Here is a 22,609-nt window from a genome sequence, read left to right as displayed (position 1 = left end):
TGCTGGCTAGACACCATTGACTGGTGTTAGTGGTAAAATTCAATAAATGCATCAAATTATCTTTCTAAATCTGAAAAACTCCAGATTCCTAAATACATTTGTCCCCAAGAGTTTCTAAGACAGGTGTATAAAATCTATAGAATGAGATATGAAGGAAATTATAATGGTGTTCATCTGTGGAGAGAGAGACGGGACTTTTATTTTTCACTTTACAACCTGCAGTGCTCTTTGAATTTTACCAGCATTATGAATTACTTTAATAAATTTTTTTTAATGACCTTAGAAATAAACATACGATGGATTATCTCTGTGCTATGGGAAAAAAATCAGTTGGCTTTTTGCTCTATCTCATGACTTTTAAGTGGGTAGTACTCTCAACCAAGAGTCCAGAGAAAGGGGAGCATACTATGAGCTAGAGTGGGTAGGATGGACTGTATAATTCTGGGTCTTGGTGCTAAGTTTTAAAATGTGAGGGGTTAGAGAACAAGAAAGGCAATGAAGAGCAAACCAGAAGGAAGGGTTATATTATATGAAAATACATATAGTGTATAATTTGGGGCTTCTTGCTAATTGTACAAATCTGTTTATTTTTACTTTATATTATGCAGTTATACTTTAATCTCTATGTATGGGACTTGAAAATATTCAACAATGTGTAATTAGTAGAACTTTCCTTGCTGTATTCCACATTAGTTAATTAATGGATTTTACATAGCTTGCATGTCATACAGTTGTGAAGACATGAAATAATGACATTGTACTCTGTTTTTGCTTCACCCAGATAACTACTCTAATAGGCTTAAATTATAAGATTTCATTTCTTCTAAGTGAAATGTGTGACTAGAAGCAATTTTGTGATCTTGCTATATACCTACTTCTTGTTTTACATTTTTAGCAGTCAATTTTTTTTAAGTTGCCTATAAGCATCACTTGGCTATTAGTTATTTTTATAGATTCTTTTGTCTGTCACTTATATGGACTCTTCATTCCCCAACTTTTCTGTTTAATTACTTATTTTTCTTAGAAACTTTAAACCAAAACTTTTCATAACAAAGCAAATGCTTTCATGAAGTATAAAGTTAATACAAAGTGTCACCAAGTGCCTCTCTTCTATAAGTTATAGTAAAAGAATTTATTTAAAGCAAATTAAATTTTAATTAAATGTCTCCAGTAATGTTTCTGCATAGGATTTCTTTTTGTATTTAATGTAAAAAGTTTCCAAATCCAAATGTGATTTTTAACCCTTATTATTACTTCTCTTTTTCATTAATATTGGTATTAATATATTGTAACTTCTTCATTTGATTTCTCCAAGAATACAGAAGGATTTTTTCTTCCAGGTCTGTTGAGATATAATTAACATATAGCACTGTATAAGTTTAAAGTGTACATCATAATGATTTGACTTAAGTACATCATGAAATGATTACCACAATAAGTTTAATGAACCTCCGTCGTCTCATATAGGTATAAAATAAAAGAATGTATTTTACTTGTGATGAGAAAGAACTCTTAGGATTCACTTTCCTAACCACTTTCATATATAACATACAGCAGTTTAATCATATTAATCATGTTGTATATTACATCCCTAGTATTTATTTACTTTATAACTGGAAGTTTGTACATTTGACCACCTTCATCCAGTTTCCTCTGTCCCTTCCCTTTCCTCTGTTAGCCAGAAATCTGTTCTCTTTTTCTTTGAGTGTATTTGGTTGTTTGTTTTTTGAAGTATAATTGACCTATATCACTAGATTAGTACCTGGTGACAACATAGTGATTCCATATTTCTTTTCATTACAAAATGATCACAGTAAATCTAGTTACTATGTCACCATACAAATACATTATTACGACTGTATTTCCCATACTGTCTATTTCATTCCCATGTTTCATTTATTTTGTAACTGGAAGTTTGTACCTCTTAATTTCCCTCACCTATTTCACTTATCCTCCTCCCCTCCTCCCCTCTGGCAACCACCTGTTTGTTCTCTGTATCTGTGACTCTGTTTTGTTTTGTTATGTTTGTTCACTTATTTTTTTAGATTCCACATATCAGTGAAATCATATAGTATTCATCTTTCTCTGTCTAATTCATTTCACTTAGCATGATATCCTATGGGTCCATGCATGTTGTGGCAAATGGAAAGATTTCATCCTTCTTTACGGATGAGTAATATTCCACTGTGCATGTGTGTATATATATACCACGTCTTCCTTAGCCATTCATCTGTCAGAGGGCACTTAGGCTACTTCCATATCTTTGCTATTGTGAATAATGCTTCTGTGAACACTATATAATGTGCATATATCTTTTTGAATTAGTGTTTTTGTTTTCTTTGGAAAAATACCCAGAAGTGGAATTGCTGGATCATATGGTAGTTCTAATTTTTTGAGATAATTCTATACTGTACTCCACAGTGACTACAGCAATTTACATTCTCACCAACAGTGCTTAAGTGTTCCCTTTCCTCCACATTCTAACACTTGTTATTTATTGTCCTTCTGATAATAGCCATTTTGACAGGTGTGAGGTGATATCTCATGTGGTTTACTCATGATTAGTGATGGTGAGCATCTTTTTATGTGCCTGTTGGCCATCTGTATGTCTTCTTTGGAAAAATTTCTATTCAGATTCCCTGCACATTTTTTAATAGGCTTTTTTTTTTTTTTTTTTGGCTATTGAGTTGTATGATTTCTTTGTATATTTTAGATATTAACCCCATATCATATATTGCTTGCAAATGTTTTTCTCCCATTCAATATGAAGCTTTTTCATTTTGTTGATAATTTCCATTGTGGTGCAAAAGCTTTTTGGTTTGATATAGTCCCATTTGTTTATTTTTGGTTTGTTTCCCTTGCCTGAGGAGACATGTCCAAAAAAATATTGCTAAGACTGATGTCAAAGAACATACTGTCTTTGTTTTCTTCGAGAATCTTTATGGTTTAAACTCTTATATTTAAGTCTTTAATCCATTTTGAGCTTATTTTTGTATATGGTGTGAGAAAGCAGTCCAGTTTGATTTCTTTGCATATAGATGTCCAGTTGTCCCAGCACCACTTATTGAAGAGGCTGTCTTTCTCCATTGTGTATTCTTGCCTCCTTCATCAAATATAGGGTGACCATATGTGCATGGGTTTATCCCTGGGCTTTCTATCCTGTTCCATTGATCTATACTTCTGCTTTTGTGCCAGTACCATACTGCCTTGATTACTGTGGCTTTGTAATATACTCTGAAGTCCAGGAGCCTGATTCCTCCAGCTCCATTTTCCTTTCTCAAGAATGCTTTGGCTATTCAGGGACTTTTGTGTTTCCATATAGATTGTGAAATTTTTTGTTCTAGTTTTGTGAAAAATGCCATTGGTAATTTCATAGGGATTGCATTGAATCTGTACATTGCTTTGGGTAGTATAGTCATTTTCACAATGTTGATTCTTCCAATTCAAGAACATGGTATATCTCTCCATCTCTTTGTATCGTCTTTAATTTCTTTCATCACTGTCTTACAGTTTTCTACATACAGGTCTTTTGTCTCCTTAGGTAGGTTTATTCCTAGGTATGTTTTTGTTGTCATTGCAATGGTAAATGGGAGTGTTTCCTTAATTTCTCTTTCAGATTTTTCGTCTTTAGTGTATAGGAATGCAAAATATTTCTGTGCATTAATTTTGGATCCTGCTACTTTACCAGATTCATTGATTAGCTCTAGTAGTTTTCTGGTAGCATCTTTAGGATTCTCTTTGTATAGTATCATGTCATCTGCAAAGAGTGACAGTTTTACTTCTTCTTTTCTGATTTGGATTCCTTTTATTTCTTTTTCTTCTCTGATTGCTGTGGCTAAAACTTCCAAAACTATGTTGAATAATAGTGGTAACAGTGGACAACCTTATCTTGTTCCTGATCTTAGAGGAAATAGTTTCAGTTTTCACCATTGAGAACGATGTTGGCCGTGGGTTTCTCCTATATGACCTTTCTTATGTTGAGGTAAGTTCCCTTTATGCCTACTTTCTGGAGGGTTTTTATCTTAAATGGGTGTTGAATTTTGTCGAAAGCTTTTCTGCATCTATTGAGATAATCATATGGTTTTTATCCTCCAATTTCTTAATATGGTGTATCACATTGATTGATTCACATATATTGAAGAATCCTTGCATTCCTAGGATAAACCCCACTTGATTATAGTGTATGATCCTTTTAATGTGCTGTTGGATTCCGTTTGCCAGTATTTTGTTGAGGATTTTTGCATCTATGTTCAGCAGTGATATTGGCCTGTAGTTTTCTTTCTTTGTGACATCTTTCTCTGGTTTTGGTATCAGGGTGATGGTGGCCTTGTAGAATGAGTTTGGGAGTGTTCCTCCCTCTGCTATATTTTGGAAGAGTTTGAGAAGGATAGGTGTTAGCTCTTCTCTAAATGTTAGATAGAATTCGCCTGTGAAGGCCTCTGGTCCTGGGCTTTTGTTTATTGGAAGATTTTTAATCACAGTTTCAATTTCAGTGCTTGTGATTGGTCTGTTTATATTTTCTATTTCTTCCTGGTTCAAGTCTTGGAAGGTTGTGCTTTTCCAAGAATTTGTCTGTTTCTTCCAGGTTGTCCATTTTATTGGCATATAGTTGCTGGTAGTAGTCTCTTTTGATCCTTTGTATTTCTACAGTGTCACTTGTTACTTCTCCTTTTTCATTTATAGTTTTATTGATTTGAGTCTTCTCCCTTTTTTTCTTGATGAGTCTGGCTAATGGTTTATCAATTTTGTTTATCTTCTCAAAGAACCAGCTTTTAGTTTTATTGATCTTTGCTATTGTTTTCTTCATTTCTTTTTCATTTATTTCGGATCTGATCTTTATGATTTCTTTCCTTCTGCTATCTTTGAGGTTTTTTTGTTCTTCTTTCGCTAATTGCTTTAGGTGTAAGGTTAGATTGTTTATTTGAGATGCTTCATGTTTCTTGAGGTAGGATTGTATTGCTATAAACTTCCCTCTTAGAACTGCTTTTGCTGCATCCCATAGGTTTTGGGTCTTTGTGTTTTCATTGTCATTTGTTTCCAGGTAGTTTTTGATTTCCTCTTTGATTTCTTCAGTGATCTCTTGGTTATTTAGTAGTGTATTATTTAGCCTCCATGTGTTTATATTTTTTACAGATTTTTTTCCTGTAATTGATATCTAGGCTCATAGCGTTGTGGTCGGAAAAGATACTTGATATGATTTCAGTTTTCTTAAATTTACCAAGGCTTGATTTGTGACCCAAGGTATGATGTATCCTGGAGAATGTTCCATGAGCACTTGAGAAGAAAGTGTATTCTATTGTTTCTGGATGGAATGTCCTGTAGATATCAGTTAAGTTCATCTTGTTTAATGTGTCATTTAAAGCTTGTGTTTCCTTATTTATTTTCATTTTGGATGATCTGTCCATTGGTGAAAGTGGGGTGTTAAATTCCCCTACTATGATTGTGTTACTGTCGACTTCCCCCTTATGGCTGTTAGCATTTTCCTTATATATTGAGGTGCCCCTGTGTTAGGTGCATAAATATTTACAGTTGTTATATCTTCTTGGATTGCTCCCTTGATCATTATGTAGTGTCCTTCTTTGTCTCTTATAATACTCTTTATTTTAAAGTCTATTTTGTCATATGAAAATTGCTACTCCAGCTTTCTTTTTATTTCCTTTTGCATGGAATATCTTTTTCCATCCCCTCACTTTCAGTCTGTATGTGTCCCTCGGTCTGAAGTGGTCTCTTGTAGTCAGCATATATATGGGTCTTGTTTATTTATCCATTCAGCCAGTCTATGTCTTTTGGTTGGAGCTTTAATCCATTTACATTTAAGGTAGTTATCATTATGTATGTTCCTATTACCATTTTCCTACTTGTTTTGGGTTTGTTTTTGTAGGTCTTTTCCTTCTCTTGTGTTTCCTGCCTAGAGAAGTTCCTTTGGCATTTGTTGTAAAGCTGGTTTGGTGGTGCTGAATTCTCTTAGCTTTTGCTTGTCTATAAAGGTTTTAATTTCTCTGTCAAATCAAATGAGATCCTTGCCAGCTAGAGTAATCTTGGTTGTAGGTTTTTCCCTTTCATCACTTTAAATATGTCCTGCCACTCCCTTCTGGCTTGCAGAGTTTCTGCTGAAAGATCAGCTGTTAACCTTATGGGGATTCCCTTGTATGTTATTTGTTGTTTTTCCCTTGCTGCTTTTAATATTTTTTCTTCATATTTATTTTTTGATAGTTTGATTAATATGTGTCTTGGCGTGTTTCTCCTTCAATTTATCCTGTATGGGACTCTCTGTGCTTCCTGGACTTGATTGACTATTTCCTTTCCCATACTAGGGAAGTTTTCAACTATAATCTCTTCAAATATTTTCTCAGTCCGTTTCTTTTTCTCTTCTTCTTCTGGAACCCCTATAATTCGAATGTTGGTGCATTTAATGTTGTCCCAGAGGTCTCTGAGACTGTCCTCCGTTCTTTTCATTCTTTTTTCTTTATTCTGCTCTGCAGTAGTTATTTCCATTATTTTATCTTCCAGGTCACTTATCCTTCCTTCTGCCTCAGTTATTCTGCTATTGATTCCTTCTAGAGAATTTTTAATTTCATTTATTGTGTTGTTCATCATTGTTTGTTTGCTCTTTAGTTCTTCTAGGTGCTTGTTAAACGTTTCTTGTATTTTCTCCATTCTATTTCCAAGATTTTGGCTCATCTTTACTATCATTACTCTGAATTTTTTTTCAGGTAGACTGCCTAGTTTCTCTTCATTTGTTTGGTCTGGTTGGTTTTTACCTTGCTCCTTCATATGCTGTGTGTTTCTCTGCCTTCTCATTTTGCTTAACTTACTGTGTTTGGGATCTCCTTTTCACCTGCTGCAGGTTCATAGTTTCTGTCATTTTTGGTGTCTTCCCCTAATGGCTAAAAGTCGGTTCAGTGGCTTGTGTAGGCTTTCTCGTGGAGGGGACTGGTACCTTTTGTTCTGGTGGCTGAGGCTGGATCTTGTCTTTCTGGTGGGCAGGACTATGCCCGGAGGTGTGTTTTGGGGTGTCTGTGACCGTATTATGTTTTTAGGCAGCCTCTCTGCTAACGGGTCGGGTTGTATTCCTGTCTTGCTAGTTGTATGGCATAGGGTGTCCAACACTGTAGCTTTCTGGTCATTAAGTGGAACTCAGTCTTACCATTGAGATGCAGATTTCTGGGAGAGATTTCGCTGTTTCATATTACGTGGAGCCAGGATATCTCTGGTGGACCAGTGTCCTCAAGTTGGCTCTCCCACCTCAGAGGCACAGGCTGGACACCCAGCCGGAGCCCCAAGACCCTGTCAGCCACATGGCTCAGAGGAAAAGAAAGAAAGTAAAAATAAAATAAAGTTATTAAAATTAAAAATTTAAAAATTATTAATAATAAAAAAAATTTGAAAAGTAATTTTTAAAAAAAAGAAAGAAAAAAGAGAGCAGCGAAACCAAAAAACAAATCCGCCAATGATAAGCAGCACTAAAAACTATACAGAAAAATAAAGAAAAAAACGACAGACAGAACCCTGGGACAAATGGTAAAAGCAAAGCTATATAGACAAAATCACACAAAGAAGCATATACATACACACTTGTAAAAAGAGAAAAAGGGAAAATGTATTTATATCTTTATATTAAAAGGAAGAGAGCAACCAAATCAATAAACAAATCCACCAATGATAATAAACTCTAAGTACTAAACTAAGATAAACATAAAACCAGAAACAAATTAGATGCAGAAAGCAAACCCCAAGTCTACAGTTGCTCCCAAAGTCCACCTCCTCAATTTGGGATTTCGTTGTCTATTCAGGTATTCCACAGATGCAGCGTACATCAAGTTGATGGTGGAGATTTAATCCACTGCTCCTGAAGCTGCTGGGAGAGATTTCCCTTTCTTTTCTTTGTTCGCACAGCTCCTGGTGTTCAGCTTTGGATTTGGCCCCACCTCTGCATGTAGGTCGCCTGAGTGTGTCTGTTCTTTGCTCATATAGGAGGGACTTAAAGGAGCAGCTGATTCTGGGGCTCTGGCTCACTCAGGCCAGGGGGAGGGAGGGGTACGGAATGCGGGACAAGCCTGCGGTGGCAGAGGCTGGCGTGATGTTCCACCAGCCTGAGGCGCGCCGTGTGTTCTCCTGGGGAAGTTGTCCCTAGATCACGGGACCCTCGCAGTGGCAGGCTGCACAGGCTCCAAGGAGAGGAGATATGGATAGTGACCTGTGCTTGCACACAGGCTTCTTGGTGGCTGCAGCAGCAGCCTTAGTGTTTCATGCCCGTCTCTTGTGTCCACGCTGATAGCCGCGGCTCACACCCATCTCTGGAGCTCGTTTAGATGATGCTCTGAATCTCCTTGCGCACCCCAAAACAATAGTCTCTTGCCTCTTAGGCCTTTCCAGACTCCCTCCCGGCTAGCTGTGGTGCACTTGCCCCCTTCAGGCTGCATTCACACAGCCAACCCCAGTCCTCTCCCTGGCATCTGACTTCCGAAGCTGGAGCCTCAGCTCCCAGCCCCCACCCACCCTGGCAGGTGAGCAGACAAGCCTCTCGGGCTGATGAGTGCTGGATGAGTGCCCTGTGCTAGAATCTCTCCACTTTGCCCTCTGCACCCCTATTGCTGTGCTCTCCTCCGTGGCTCTGAAGATTCCCCCTTGCCAGCCCCCATCTCTGCCCATAAAGGGGCTTCCTAGTGTGTGGAAACTTTTCCTCCTTCACAGCTCCCTCCCAGAGGGGCAGGTCCTGCCCTATTCTTTTGTCTCTGTTTTTTCTTTTGCCCTAGCCAGGTACGTGGGGAGTTTCTTGCCTTTTGGGAAGTCTGAGGTCTACCAGCGTTCAGTAGGTGTTCTGTAGGAGTTGTTGCACAGGTAGATGTATTTCTGATGTATTTGTGGGGAGGAAGGTGATCTCCAAGTCTCACTCCTCCTCCATCTTGAAGGTCTCCTGATCACAGTATCTTTACATGTTTTTTTTTTGTAAAGATTTTTTTGCTGTACACCATTTTTAAAGTCTTTATTGAATTTGTTACTGTATTGCTTCTGTTTTATGTTTTGGTTTTTTGGCCACGAGGCATGTGCGATCTTAGCTCCCCGACCAGGTATCAAACACTCACCTCCTGCATTAGAAGGCAAAGTCTTAACCACTGCACCACCAGGGAATTCCCTCTTTACATGTTATTTTAATATTTTCATTTCAAAAAGAAAAGTAAAGCCATAAAACTACTTACTTCTAGATGCAAGCATTAGCCAATTTCTTCATCCTAAACAGGACCTATAGACTGATTTTCATACGAATCAGTTGCTGTTGCTATGTTATTGTCACATATATGTACCTACCAATCATCCCTTTCTATCTCCAATGTTGAGTGTACTACTTATGAAAGAATTCTGAATTCTTTTTTTTCTCATACTTCAAACATACCACATGATTTTATACAAACTGTTCAAGAGATAGCAGCTTCTATAAAATGATTGGGAAGCTCATATTTTGCTAAATTACCTAGATCCAATTATATTTTATACTTTATATTATTAAGCTTTCTAGTAGTAAACTTATATTATGATCTTAGAAAACCAAAACAAATAAAAGAATTTCTAATAGTGTTGTTGTGATTTACCACATATTAAAGTAAATATTGGGAGCTGCTTGAATTTATCTCATGGTCATTTCCTAGAATCTAGTAATCATATTGTGATGTTATATTTATAAATTGAAATTTATTTATTTTACTTACGTTGCCCAATAGGAATAAGACACAAAGTATAAAAAATATATAACTAAATAAATATTGGTAATTTGGTAAGAATTTTATCCTGTTACAATTTATTTTCGATGAATATTAAAGAAAGTGTTTCTTGCTACATATATAAAGCTTTTTGACTCATAAATTTTCAGTATATGTATAAATTTTCATATATATATATGAAGATTATGCAGTTGTAATTTCACTGTAGACTTTCCCAAACCACTGGAGTAAATTTCTCTCTTTACCCATTTGCTGACTAGTTGTGATCTACCAATGGAAGCAATCATTCAGTTGATCTTAACACCTGAATCATCAAGCCAATTTAAGTATTCTAGATAGTAATATCTGCAGCTTAAGCCTAACTGGAACATCAGTATGGGACTCAAGTAAATGAACATAGATTTTGGTGGACTTTGCTGTCTCTTTTCTTGTTTGTTTTTTGCTCTATAATTCACCTTTTGCATGTTAAAACTTCAGGTTCAAATTCAGACAGATTCTAATTTCTTTATTCTTCTGATTGAATCTTCAATTTTAAATTTATTCCAGTTCCCAAATACCATTGTTCACAGTAATCCTATTGTAGTTGTTGTAGATTGGTTTATAAATATTTCCTAACTTAATTTGGAATAAAAAGAATTTGGACTTTGAATTTAGAGGGGGAAAAAATACCAGATTAACGCTTTAGGACTATTTTCAGCCTCTGATTGGAATTTTTAATTTTTGTTATGTGTTTGAAGTAAGGACACACTATAGTCTAAACCAGGTTTAGTCTATCGTTTGATTCTTTTCTTATTCTTTACTTATCCATACTAATTATATGTGTTCCCATGTTTTAGATTTTTGTGTATGTGCTTAGAGTTTTAAACGTGAAGTGTCTGAAGAACTTTATTACTACTTTCTTTTAGCTATCTTACAAGATCAATGTGGTTATTCAGTCACAAACAGAAATAGTTCCCTAGGATAGTTCATCTTAGCAGTTTATTTTTAATACTTTACAGATTGAACATTCTCTGATAAAATAAGTTCATTCTTCTTCATAGAAAAAATTTTGATGACAGCTTTATTAAAATACAATTTGTTATAAATTTCACAATTTTAAATTGTACAGTTCAGTGCTTTTTGGTGTATTCAGAATGTTGTACATCAATTACCACTTATTCCAGAACATTTTCATCACCCCAAAAAGAAACCCTGTACCCCTTAGCAGTCACTCTTCATTCCCCTCTACTCCAAGCCCCTGGCAGTCATTAATCTTCTTTTTGCCTCTATGTATTTGCCTATTCTGTACATTTTATATGCATAGAATCATACATTATTCTGCTCTTTGTGTCTTGATCCTTTCACTTAGCATAATGTTTTCAAGTTTCATCCATGTTGTAGCATGTGTCAGAATTTCATTCCTTTTTATGACCAAATAATATTCCATTGTATGGATGGTACTACATTTTATGTATCTGTTCATCAACTCATGATAGTTCATTCTTTTTGAATAAGTTATTATCAGCGACAAGAAGCCTAAAATTATCTTTTGGTACAGAGCAGTCTTTGATGTATGTTTTAGGCATTAAAAACTTGTGGTTTTTTGTTGTTTTTTTTTTAGTTTTGGTATGTTTTTTAACAGTTATAATGGATTTAAACTTACCTTTCAAAACTAAAAAGTTGTTAATTACAAAACACATCTGACTCCCAAAAGTTTTGAATGAAGGTATTGTGTAAACTCTCTGGAAATTAAGAGAAAAGGAGAATTTGGTCATCTGTTGAGAATATTTAATTTATCCTTTTTTCTAGATAAACATTCACTAGACCCTGCCTTCCTTATATCTGTAACTAAAGTGCATCCTTTTTGAAAAGAGAGTCTCTCTTCTGTTTTCACCACCAGGAACTGAGTTCATTTTTGTCTAGATTATAAAGTAGCAGCTTCTTTACATCTGTGAGCACCTTACTTTACATCTATTAAAGAAGTTAACAAACTGAATTTTAACAATCGGTATACTTGTCACTTTTCTAGCTACCGGCCTGTAAGCTCCTTGAAAACAAAAACTGTCATTTATCTCTTGGCTTTTTTCTACAAGGCTGGCAAAGAGTTTCTACTCATTTGTTTGCTGGAAGAATAATGAATGAATATGTAGAGTCAATAAGTATTATCACTTATTTTCCCTATTCTTTGGTACAGTGTTTCTCAACATTTTTTAATAGGTAAGTGTTAAAACTTTCAAGAAGAATGTAATTGTTTTTCAGTTACAAAAATGTTGGGAACCTATATTGTTAAAAATTAGATCATAACCCAAAGCTTTATGAAGGAACATTACAAATCAAGGGGAAATGGACCTCTATAGTGAACATTCAGAGAAGTAACATTTCTAAATACAACAAGTTTCAAAAACATAAATATTTAGAAAACTGTTTATTGCATAAAACTCCTATGAAGCCTGTAAATCTGCTTGCAAAATCAGCTGATTTTAATTTCTAAATAAGAGAAAATTTTACTCAAGAAAATTTTGAAAATGATCATCACCATATTCTTTTTAATACTGACTTTTAGAATATTTGAGTCTTTTAGGGGTTCCTTTTGATTAGATAAATGCAACTTACAGATTCGATGACAGTCATCTTAAGGCAGATTTACAGGCTTCATAGAATTTTTATTCTCCTCATTAATTATATGTCACCAAAAGTTTCTTTGTGTTTGCTGTCTTTAACCAGCAATCTGTGTGACAGTAAATTTGAAAATGTAGGACTGGTAGTTAAACAATTTAAACCTCTGTAATAATCACAAACACCATGGTGTCAAGGAGGTCATCCGAGTGATCAGCTGCCTGAGTGGCTGAGATGCAAGCATGCTTCTCAGGCTCCTAGGATAGTCATTGACTCATATGCCTCGGGTGCTCTCAAATCATTCCATTAAATAACTATGCAGTTATTAATTTCTTAAATTAAAATTTTAAACAGATGTTTTTACCACCTTTAACATGAACTCCTTGGAAAACTCTGTGACCTTCTAGATCAGCGATCAGCTAACTTTTTCTGTTAAAGGCCAGATAGATAGTAAATATTTTAGGCTTGACTGACCAGCAGGTCCTCAACTACTGTTGAGGCATGAAAGAAGTCACAGGTGATACATGAACGAATGAGCATGGCTGTGTTTCAGCTTTATTTATGGACACTTAAATTTGAATTTCATATAATTTTCAGGTGTCATGATTTTTTTTTCTTGTGGTGCTTTCTGAACCACTTAAAATGTAAATACCATTCTTGGCTTGGGGGGACGCGGGGGGCATACAAAAAACAGGTGGCAAACTGGGTTTGTTCGCTGGCTGAAGTTGGCCAACCCCTACTCTAGGTGGTTAAATCTTCTGGTTGGGAAAAGTCTGCTGTAATGCATTCTTAAACTCCTCCACTACCAATTCTATCATGACATCCCAAAGTGATTTGAGCTTATGCCTGAAGACAAAAGATGTTCAATTTGTTACCAGCAGCTTCTGTGTGACCCCAATAATGTTGCTTCTTTCTCCCACTTCACAAGTAGCTCACAGAAGTAAATAAAAGGAAATTTCAACGCTGCCTGCTGTGAAACTAATCGTCTTTTGTTAAGATGATGTAGTGTGGTATAATGAAAAGAAAAGCTGGGAAACTTAGAAACCAGGGTGTAGTTGGTTTTACCACTACTCAAAGTGGTCAAATTTCTCAAACTTCTGAGGCTTCATTTTCTCTCCTGCTCATCTGGAAGAAGTATTGAGGTTATATTGTAGTAGTAGATATGAAATCACTGGTAAAGTAAAAAGCATAAAAATCATTGCCATTGTGGTGGTGGTAGTATTGAATGCTTTATTATTTACTCTTACATAGGATTTCTTGCAGGGTTCCCTATATATGCTGATATATTCCTCTTGAAGATTAGGTATAGATTAAGGATTGCTCATAAACTTTCCACAGGCATTTTACCACCACATACTCTCACACTTTCAAGCTGCCCTCATCTCCTTACTGTATAGATGTACCAAGTTCATTACTAACAGTACTATGAAATTTTTAAATTATATTCCTCATATTCTTTCTTATTCCTTTATGAGGGCAGAGACTTTGTCTCATCCCTGTTGTATCTTCAGTACCTAAAACAACGTCTGGAATATATTTGAGTCTCATAAATAGTTTCTGAGTGAATCAATGACAAAAATAATCCCATATGTTTACTTGTCTTTCATTATCAAAAGGCATATAGAAAGCTCCTTACAAACAAAATGTATTTAAATACCTAAAATACATAGGATTACAAAGGAAATCTACTTTTTGCAACTTTACTAAAATATAGTTCTATCCACAGATCCTTTAGGGTCCATGAACCCTGGTTTTTAAAATATGGAAGAATTTTTAACTAGTATCAGGAGACACACAATCCATAACTCTAAACTGCAAAATTACTTTGACAGGATCAAAAAGCAAATGCAAGCTTCATTAGGTCTTTTTAAGAAATCCTTCCTCTGCACTTTTAAATTATAACAAAAAGAACAATGGATTTTTTAAAAGAAAACAATGGATTTTCTTTTGGTTGCAGTAAGAAGAAACAGAGTTTAGCAAGCCTATTTTAAAAGGGCATTTGCCTGGGAAGATACTAGAGTATCATGAAATTCACAGGTGGGAAGAAAATGAACAAGGATAGCTCTGGGGATTTCACCTTTCTCTAGAGTAGAGCCATTCATGGGGACTCCCACTCACATGTCAAAATTTCAAGCTACTAAAAGAGAAACCTGGATGATTCAGCTTAGATCACAGATGCAGTCCTGAATTGGTCAGCCAAAGTCAGAGGGTAGAATTATGCAGTAGAGCTATGAGCACTGAGGGCCACTGTTCGGTGTCAGGGTGAGCTGGGAAGCTACTTCAAGAGATGTGTAGTCTTATTAGTTTGACTCCAGAAAACAGTACATTTATTTTATATTTATTAATGTCTCAAGCTGAAACTTTACACTCAAAGCTACAGGACATCTTTGTCCACTGACAATTAGACTACATTTACAATTACGAATTTCAATATGTGCCAGATCACCCACTGCCGTATTAATAAATGGCTTAATATCTTATAATACAGTATGCCAGTATAATGTAATGGCAATATAGCATAGGGGCTTAGAGTGTAGGCCCTTGAGCTAGACTTGCATGGCTTCATATCCACCTCCACCGCTTTATTAGCTGTGAAAGTTTGGACAAATTACTCAATCTCTGACCCTCATTTTTGCTGTCTATAAAAAGGAAGTTTATCAGTGAGCTTTTGCTGCAGTACAGACCACCACAAAAATCTCACTGGCATGTCACAAATGCATTTAGTTCTTGCTCAGAAGTCTGGGGGTAAGCAGGAGGAGGTCTGATCCAGGTTGAGCTCAACTGGACGTGGTTCCAAGTGGAGGATGGGCCTAAGTCTGTGCCACATGTCTCATCTTCCTTGGACCTATAGCTACCTGAAACATTTTTTTCTCAGAATAAAAAGCAAGAGTGCAAGGAGGAAGCCCACTTACTAAAGCTACGTATTTCAAGGCTCTGCTTGTGTGTTGCCTGCTGTTATCCTCTTTGGTCAAAGCAAGTCACCTGGCCAAGCCCAAACTCAAAGAGCAGAGAGGTACACATGCACCTCCCGTGAATGTGTGGTGGGGAAAGGGAGGAATAATCTAGTATACCACAGAGATTTAATATTAGTATCTAGCTAATAGAATTGTTGTAAGTTTAATACTATACGTACGGAGCTTAGAATAGCACTTGGCACATAGTAAATGCCCAATAAATATTTGTTATTATTAGGCATACTCTTATGCAGAAACTCACACAGAAGTTCAGTATTGTTTACCTGTGATATAAGGTAGATATTTTACAAATGTGTCACTTCAAAACATGCATGCTTAAATTTAATTAAAAACTTATCTCTAATTTTTAAATTGTAGATTAGATGAACAAGATTATATGTCTTTCAGACTGGCCAGCCAGCTTCTGGGATAGTCAGAGTGGTTACTGCCTCAATTACTTAATTCAGTAAAGTCATAGAACTACTAAAGATTGAGTTCTGCCTTCTCATTTTAGAGATAATATGTTGGGCCAAGAATGGTAAGGTATCTAAATCAAAGATAAAGAGATAGATGGATGGAAGGTGGATAGATAAATGATAAATAGGTAAGTAATTAAATAGAAAATGGGAATGCAAGGAATCACCTAGATCTCTAGAATTCCAGTTGAAAACTCTTCCCGCTATATTACACAGCCCAGGTGTTGTTTCCTGTAGTTTTGTTTTGGGTTTTTTTTGAATTTTATTTTTTTATACAACAGGTTCTTATTATCTATTTTATACATATTAGTGTATACACGTCAACCCCAATCTCCCAATTCATCCCACCCCCCACCACTTTACCCCCTTGGTGTCCATACGTTTGTTCTCTACTTCTGTGTTTCTATTTCTGCCCTGCAAACCGGTTCATCTATACCATTTTTCTAGGTTCTACATATATGCGTTAATATACGATACTTGTTTTTCTCTCTCTGACTTACATCACTCTCTATGACAGTATCTAGGTCCATCCACGTCTCTACAAATGACCCAATTTTGTTCCTTTTTATGGTAGAGTAATATTATCTAAGTGCTGTTTATCATATTTTTTTTCAGCAACCCATATAAGAAGAAATAATTTTAAGAAGCTTTTAAAATAATTTTTTCAACTTCCTTCAACTGAGAAGAATATTATTATAGGATAGGGTTTACTTATAATGTTAAAAAAAAAAAAACTAATCCTTACAGAAACCTTCACTTACCTACTTAACTAATATTTATTGAGTACTTATCTGTTAGGTACTTGGGCATACAGCAGAAAAAGAAAAAAAAAGCTGGTCTTGTGAGCATACATTACATAGAGGAGACAGGCAATAAACAAACTAATGCATAGTATATTCCACAATCCTTTATCTGCAATTCCAAAATCCAAAAGCTCTAAAACTGAAAGTTTTTGCAATTCATATAATAGTAAAACCTGACCTAATCTTAACTTGTTTAGTGGTAAAACTGATATGAGCTATTTATTGTCTTTTTACAAATACCACTGAGAATGGATATATGTTTTGCTGTAGAGATATTAACATTTTATTTCAGAGTGCTGTCCCAGACCTCTCAGACTAGGGGGAGAGGCTGCATAATTATAGTCCATTTACCATATTACCTTTAAAAACTCAAATAATACTTAATCCCAAAACACATCTGGCCCCCTGGGGATTATATTGGGTTGTTTAATATCTAGAAATTATAAATACTGTGACTGGAAATGAAGTACGTATGGGTATAGAAAAATGAGGGTCAGTAGGGAGAGGGATGAATGCTGGAGGGTGGGAAAGTCGTTTAGCTAGTAGTAAGAGAAAACCTCTCTGGGAGGTGACATTTGAGCAGATTCTTGAAACATGCAGTGGAGCTCTCAGGGAAAAGAATGTTTCAGTCATTGGGAACAGACATGCGCCTAGATGGAGAAATGTTCCAGTCTGAGGAGGAACCAAGGTCAAAGACCTTACCCAAAAGTGTGCTTAGTATATTTAAGCAAGAACAAGAAGACCACTAGGCTGTAGATTACACAGCAAGGGGAAAAATGATAGGATAGACTCTCATAGGTAGCCAGGGCCCAATCATCTAAGGCAAGATAAGGCCTTTGGATTTTGTCATAGATGTTCTGGGATATCTTTGAAGTGTTTTGATCAAGAGTGTCTAAAATCCAATTTTCTTATTAAAAATATTGCTCTGTGGATAATAAAAATATCCTTTTTTTGCTTTATGGATAATAGATTGTTGCAGTACCAAAGATTAGAAAAAATAAATGATCATAATTGTTTGAAATTCAGAAATTTAAGTGATTGGTCATTTTTAATAAAATACTCTTAATCGTACTTTAATAAAATAGTATCGTAGGTGTTCATTGAGCAAGTGCTGTGCTTTGAATTAATAATCTAAATATTACTTAACTATCATGTTTGTTCCTTCTTTCTAGATTTTTCTCTAAGCATTAGGGCTGAGAAACTAGCTTGGTCATGATAATGCTATTCCCAGTCTCCCTTCCTCTTCCAAAGAGTCTTCTCTTCTACCTGCTGGGAGATAACTACCTGCCCTGGATTTGAAATGATAAGAACTGGTTTGTCACACTGGCTCTGCTACCAGTTGATTGTAACAATGGTTGAGTTGTTTAACCTGTCTGGATTTCAGTTTCCTATCCTGTAAGATATGGGGATTGAATCATCTGATTTATATAGCTCTTTCTTACCTGGAGTCATAAATTTAGCAAGTCCTGTGTGTAAGACTAAAATTCTATGATTCTTAACGAGACCTCGTTAAGAATCTCAAAATGTCTTTAAATATGAATCTAAAGAAATATAGAATAACTGTCTGTTCAGAATTCACCCTTATTTCCTTTTTAACAGGACCAAGGAAATATATACCAGAAGCCAAGAGCACAGAATATTTTTCTTCATCAATCTGTAGACCTGTGATACTCCTCTAATTCCATCAAACACAAAGGAATGATCACCTTGACAGATGGCCACAGAGGATGTCAACAATTTTTTGGAGGCAAGCAATGAAATATTTGTGCTGAGTTTTCTATTATTAAGTATGTACAAACAAGTAGAATTATCTTACGTTTTAATGAAAAAATAAAAAGTAGTCTTTAGTATAGCAATTTATATAAGCATAGCTATTTCTTTTTCTTTTTCTTTTTTTCCTGAGTACTGCTGCATGTCAAAAATTATAGTAAGCTGCTTTTGCCCTTACCTGGAGTACTATATAGTATAGGACTACATTATATCCCTAAATACAAAAAATCTAAATAATAAAAATTAAGTACCCATGTTTGAAAATAGGGCTCTTTGCATCTATCTTGGACACACATATCATATAACTACAAATACTAAATAGTTTGGGAAGTTAGAATTATTTTCTACTTATTTTAAAATTATCTGTACCATGTATGAATTTTTTTTGTTTAATTTCTACATTTTTTTCCCTCACTTATTTTAAACAACTATTCTGAAGTGCTCCAAAATCTTGGGGTGTGATCCCTTTACATCCCTAATAGCTTTATATTTTATGAGAATCATACACCACAAGATCCCATTGAACATTTCGTTACTTTCACAGCAGCTCTTATTGCTCCCGGAAAAATAGCTGGCCAAGGATTATGAACCACAGTGCCATCTTCAAAATTGAAATTAATTACATTACCCTTTAAAGGGGGTTTGCTTGGAAAGAAATTGACTGGATTATAAAGAAAAAAATAATAAATGTATGGAATCTGCTTTCTCTACTTTCATGAAAAATAAAGACTTAAGTAGATGAATATAAAATGAAGTAAAAGTAAACTCAACAATTTGAGTAGAATGCACTAAAGTTGAATTTCTCCAAGCATTTTATACAAACAAAGAAACTGTAGGTATGTTCAGAATTTTTAATTTAGTGTTAATTCAACTCATAGGCCTAAAGTCATCCAGCAAATGAGTCTGCTTTTTAAGCTGTACATAAAGGGATGCTTTCTAGGTAAAGGAGACCATAAATGTTTAAAAAACCCAGTGTAGCTTCTGAGTTTTCTTTCAGTAACTAGAGTCAAAATTAGTTCTTGCTTTTCTGTTGGGGAAAATTTCATCTAATTACATTCAAATTATTCTGCAACTTTTTGGACAGCAAATCCTGATCACAAAAGAAAAGAAAAAGCAGCTGTGTTGCCCTTTCCTCGTAGTTATAAGAATAGCATTATTATGCAGTCACTAGGCTTTATAGAACCATAAGTGATTATCCACTGGCGGCTTTCTGGCAGAGAGACACCTAAACCTTTCTGAACTGATGATAATGTATGCCTTCTCTTTTTAAGGATCTTCAGAAAAATAGATTTCATTGCTTCCTTCAGTAAACCAATCTAGTATAACAGCTCTCAGGAGTAGGGAGATCTTTCTTAACCCTTTTATTAAGTGACTGTTTCTAAAACTTCTTTTCTCAGAATTACACTCTAATCATGATTTAAATCTTCTCTTAGTTCGATATACATAATTCACCTAACTATTTAAGAAAATAGTTAAAATTGACCATTGCTAAATTAATGGAACTAGTTCCTATAAACAGTGCTTCTCTGTAAGCAACCTGTAGTCAAATTTCTTCTTTCTCTAATATTTCCTTTTTTAACTCATCCACATGTCATATATTATTTTGATCTTCAGTTATTCTTTAACCACAGCAACGTATCTTGTGTCAGATAACTGTAATTTATATTTCTTCCACATTGTATTAAGAACCAGCCCTTTGTTCTCTTTGAATTGCATTCTATTTATGACCATGTCATTAATAAGCCACAGATATTTATAATTCTAATCAAAAGTGCTATTTCATTTATTTCCCATATTTTAACATTTATTTGAAAATTATGATTTAAAAAATTTTCAGTAGTTAGAAAAGCAATTAGAGCATAGCGGGTATGACTTACAAGCTTACTATTCAAGAACACAAATTCATAGAACAGATTAAGACTGACTGATTAACCACAACTGTGCCACACCCACCAGCTGTGTGACCTTGAACAAATTGATTCTCTCTGACCCCCAGTTTGTACATCTTTAAATTTGATAATAATAATATAATTGTAAGGATTAAATGGGATGCATAATATAAGTAAAAAGCTTAGCTACCTAGCACTTGTGTAGTACATAATTCAATAAATAGGTGATGCAATTATTCTACTTTTTGCAAAATGAGTAAAAACAGGTTTCCTCATAGTAGCAAGCTGAACTCTTGCAAAAGCAATAATGAATTTGTCCATTATACTCATGCCAAATTTCTTTTATCATGTTTGTTGTACAGCTAGTAAATTTTATGCCCATTGAAGTTTCCCAATCAGCAGTTGAAAGTTGATTTTTAAACATGTAAAAATAGTTTATCCAGAAATAACCATTAAAAAACATAATTCTTAAAAAATGGTTGTTAACCTTTTAGTCTCATGAAAACTATGTATATTCCAAATTTTGCAAGAAATTTTACTTGGGTGTTCATGGACTCACTGCCTACTATAAAATTTAACTTCATATCAACCACTATTATTTGGAGAAATATTCCATGTGCAAGGCAGAATGATTTGAAGAATTTTCTTATTTGGATTAAATATCTTTTATGTACACATTGATCAGATATTTATTTAGTCTGAGAAACTGATTTGACATTTCACTAGAAAAATAAAAGTAAACAGGCAGTTTGGTTCTCTGTTAAAGTTTCCTAGGTTTCTGTAACAGATTACCACAAACTGGATGGTTTAAATTAACAAAAATTTATTCTCCAAAGTTCTTGAGACTAGAATTCTGAAATCAAATTGTCCATAGGGCCATGTTATTTTGAAGGCATTGGGGAGAATCTGCTCTATGCCGTTTTCTTAACGTATTGGCGACATTCCTTGGCATGTGTTGGTTTATAGACTCATCACTCCAATCTCTGCCTCCCTCATCACATGGTTTTCTCCCTGTGTGTCTGTGTCTGTTCTCTTATTACAAGGACACAGTCATGTTGGATTCATCATGACTTCATCTTAACTTGATTACAACTGCTAAGGTCCTGTTTCCAAATAAGGTCACATTCATAGGTGTTGAGGGTTAAGATTTGAACAATGTCTTTTGGGGGAACACAATTCAACAATAACACTGTCTTTTATATATATCTATATATTTTTTTTAACTGAAAATAAAGTTAGGGAAGAAAAATTGATTTTAAAAACAAAGAGTTTTTTCTCCTAAGAAAGAAGTTTTTACAGTTGTGAAAAGATACCTTTTGCTTATAATGATTTGGCAGTATCTTTTCTTCAACATTGTTTCTTGATACTTTTTCCCATCTCCTCTATAGCTCTATTTCTTAAAATTATATAACAATAGCTATCATTTTATTTGTTTACTTGAGGTCAAAGTTCAAATAATAGCATTATTGTTTTATTGTCAAAGGCTTGAGTCCATATTATACATATCAACAAATGAAACACCCTGAAGACTGTAAAGATGGTATAGCGTTTGCATTTATAATTGAACTGGTAGTTGTACTTTGTAAATGAACTGAGTCAGTTTTTCCTTTCCTTTACTTGATTCAAACCAAGGTTACTTTTTATTTCCATGAGTAAGAAATTCGCTTTAAATAAAGTTAAGAAAAATTGATGACCTTTCAAAATGAACATAGCCACTATATATTTTTAACATTAATTCTACGCTTTATTCTAGTCAAGTCTTTCTAACTTATACTTGGTATGTGGTATATAGATCATCAGTACATTTTTATCTTATCTTTTTTTGCATTCATTTCCCATATATTTAGACAATTGTCACAGATTTTTCATGTAATAAAACTTATACAGGGTGTACACTCTTATTTCAGCACTTCAATATAAAGATTTTATGTTTATTTTCTTCTCTTTGAGCTTCCGAAAGGAAGGGAGGTAAAGCATTATAAAATCCTATTGTAGGGTCCTTGTGTTTTTCCATGAAGCACGTGAAGTTTCCAAAACATACTTTTCTTGTGGGTAAAACCTGCTTCAAATTATTTTTTGCATGCAATAGACACTCAATAAATGTTTTTGAAGTTAATGAAGAAAATTGTAATTAGGCCCTCTGCTGTAGACAGCATCCAGAAGAATTGCTATTGCAAGATAAGTTAATTCTGAAGCCAACTCAGTTATACACCATTCATGTTAAATATTTTCCTTGAGTTTGGTATAAATGATAAACAGAAGTAGGAACTAGAGAATTTACAGTGCTGAAAAGTGGAGTTATGTTCTTTATTTCCCAGAACTTAAGCCTAAAGGATTCCAGGCTTTGGTTTATATTTTTATCTATTTTTCCAAAAGAATGTTTAGACTTTGGGGGAAAAAACA

At 34.7% G+C, this 22,609-nt stretch overlaps 1 protein-coding gene across 12 annotated transcripts in view; it reads left to right on the top strand.

Moving 5' to 3' along the window:
• MBD5 (methyl-CpG binding domain protein 5) overlaps positions 1 to 22,609 on the top strand; it is a 407,333-nt gene that overhangs the window by 152,596 nt on the left and 232,128 nt on the right. For 11 of the 12 annotated variants that reach the window (XR_011377588.1, XM_070045989.1, XM_070045986.1 and 8 more), the window contains one exon: positions 18,147 to 18,294. The gene's annotated coding sequence lies outside the window, so the exon portion shown is untranslated. Of the gene's footprint in view, positions 1 to 3,891; positions 3,983 to 18,146; positions 18,295 to 22,609 lie in introns of those variants that run through there. The other variant, XM_070045991.1, reaches the window with a different exon arrangement.

The sequence above is a fragment of the Globicephala melas genome, chromosome 7 (assembly GCF_963455315.2).
Source record: "Globicephala melas chromosome 7, mGloMel1.2, whole genome shotgun sequence".
NCBI classification, from domain to species: domain Eukaryota; kingdom Metazoa; phylum Chordata; class Mammalia; order Artiodactyla; family Delphinidae; genus Globicephala; species Globicephala melas.
This window is presented reverse-complemented; position numbering and strand designations above follow the sequence as displayed.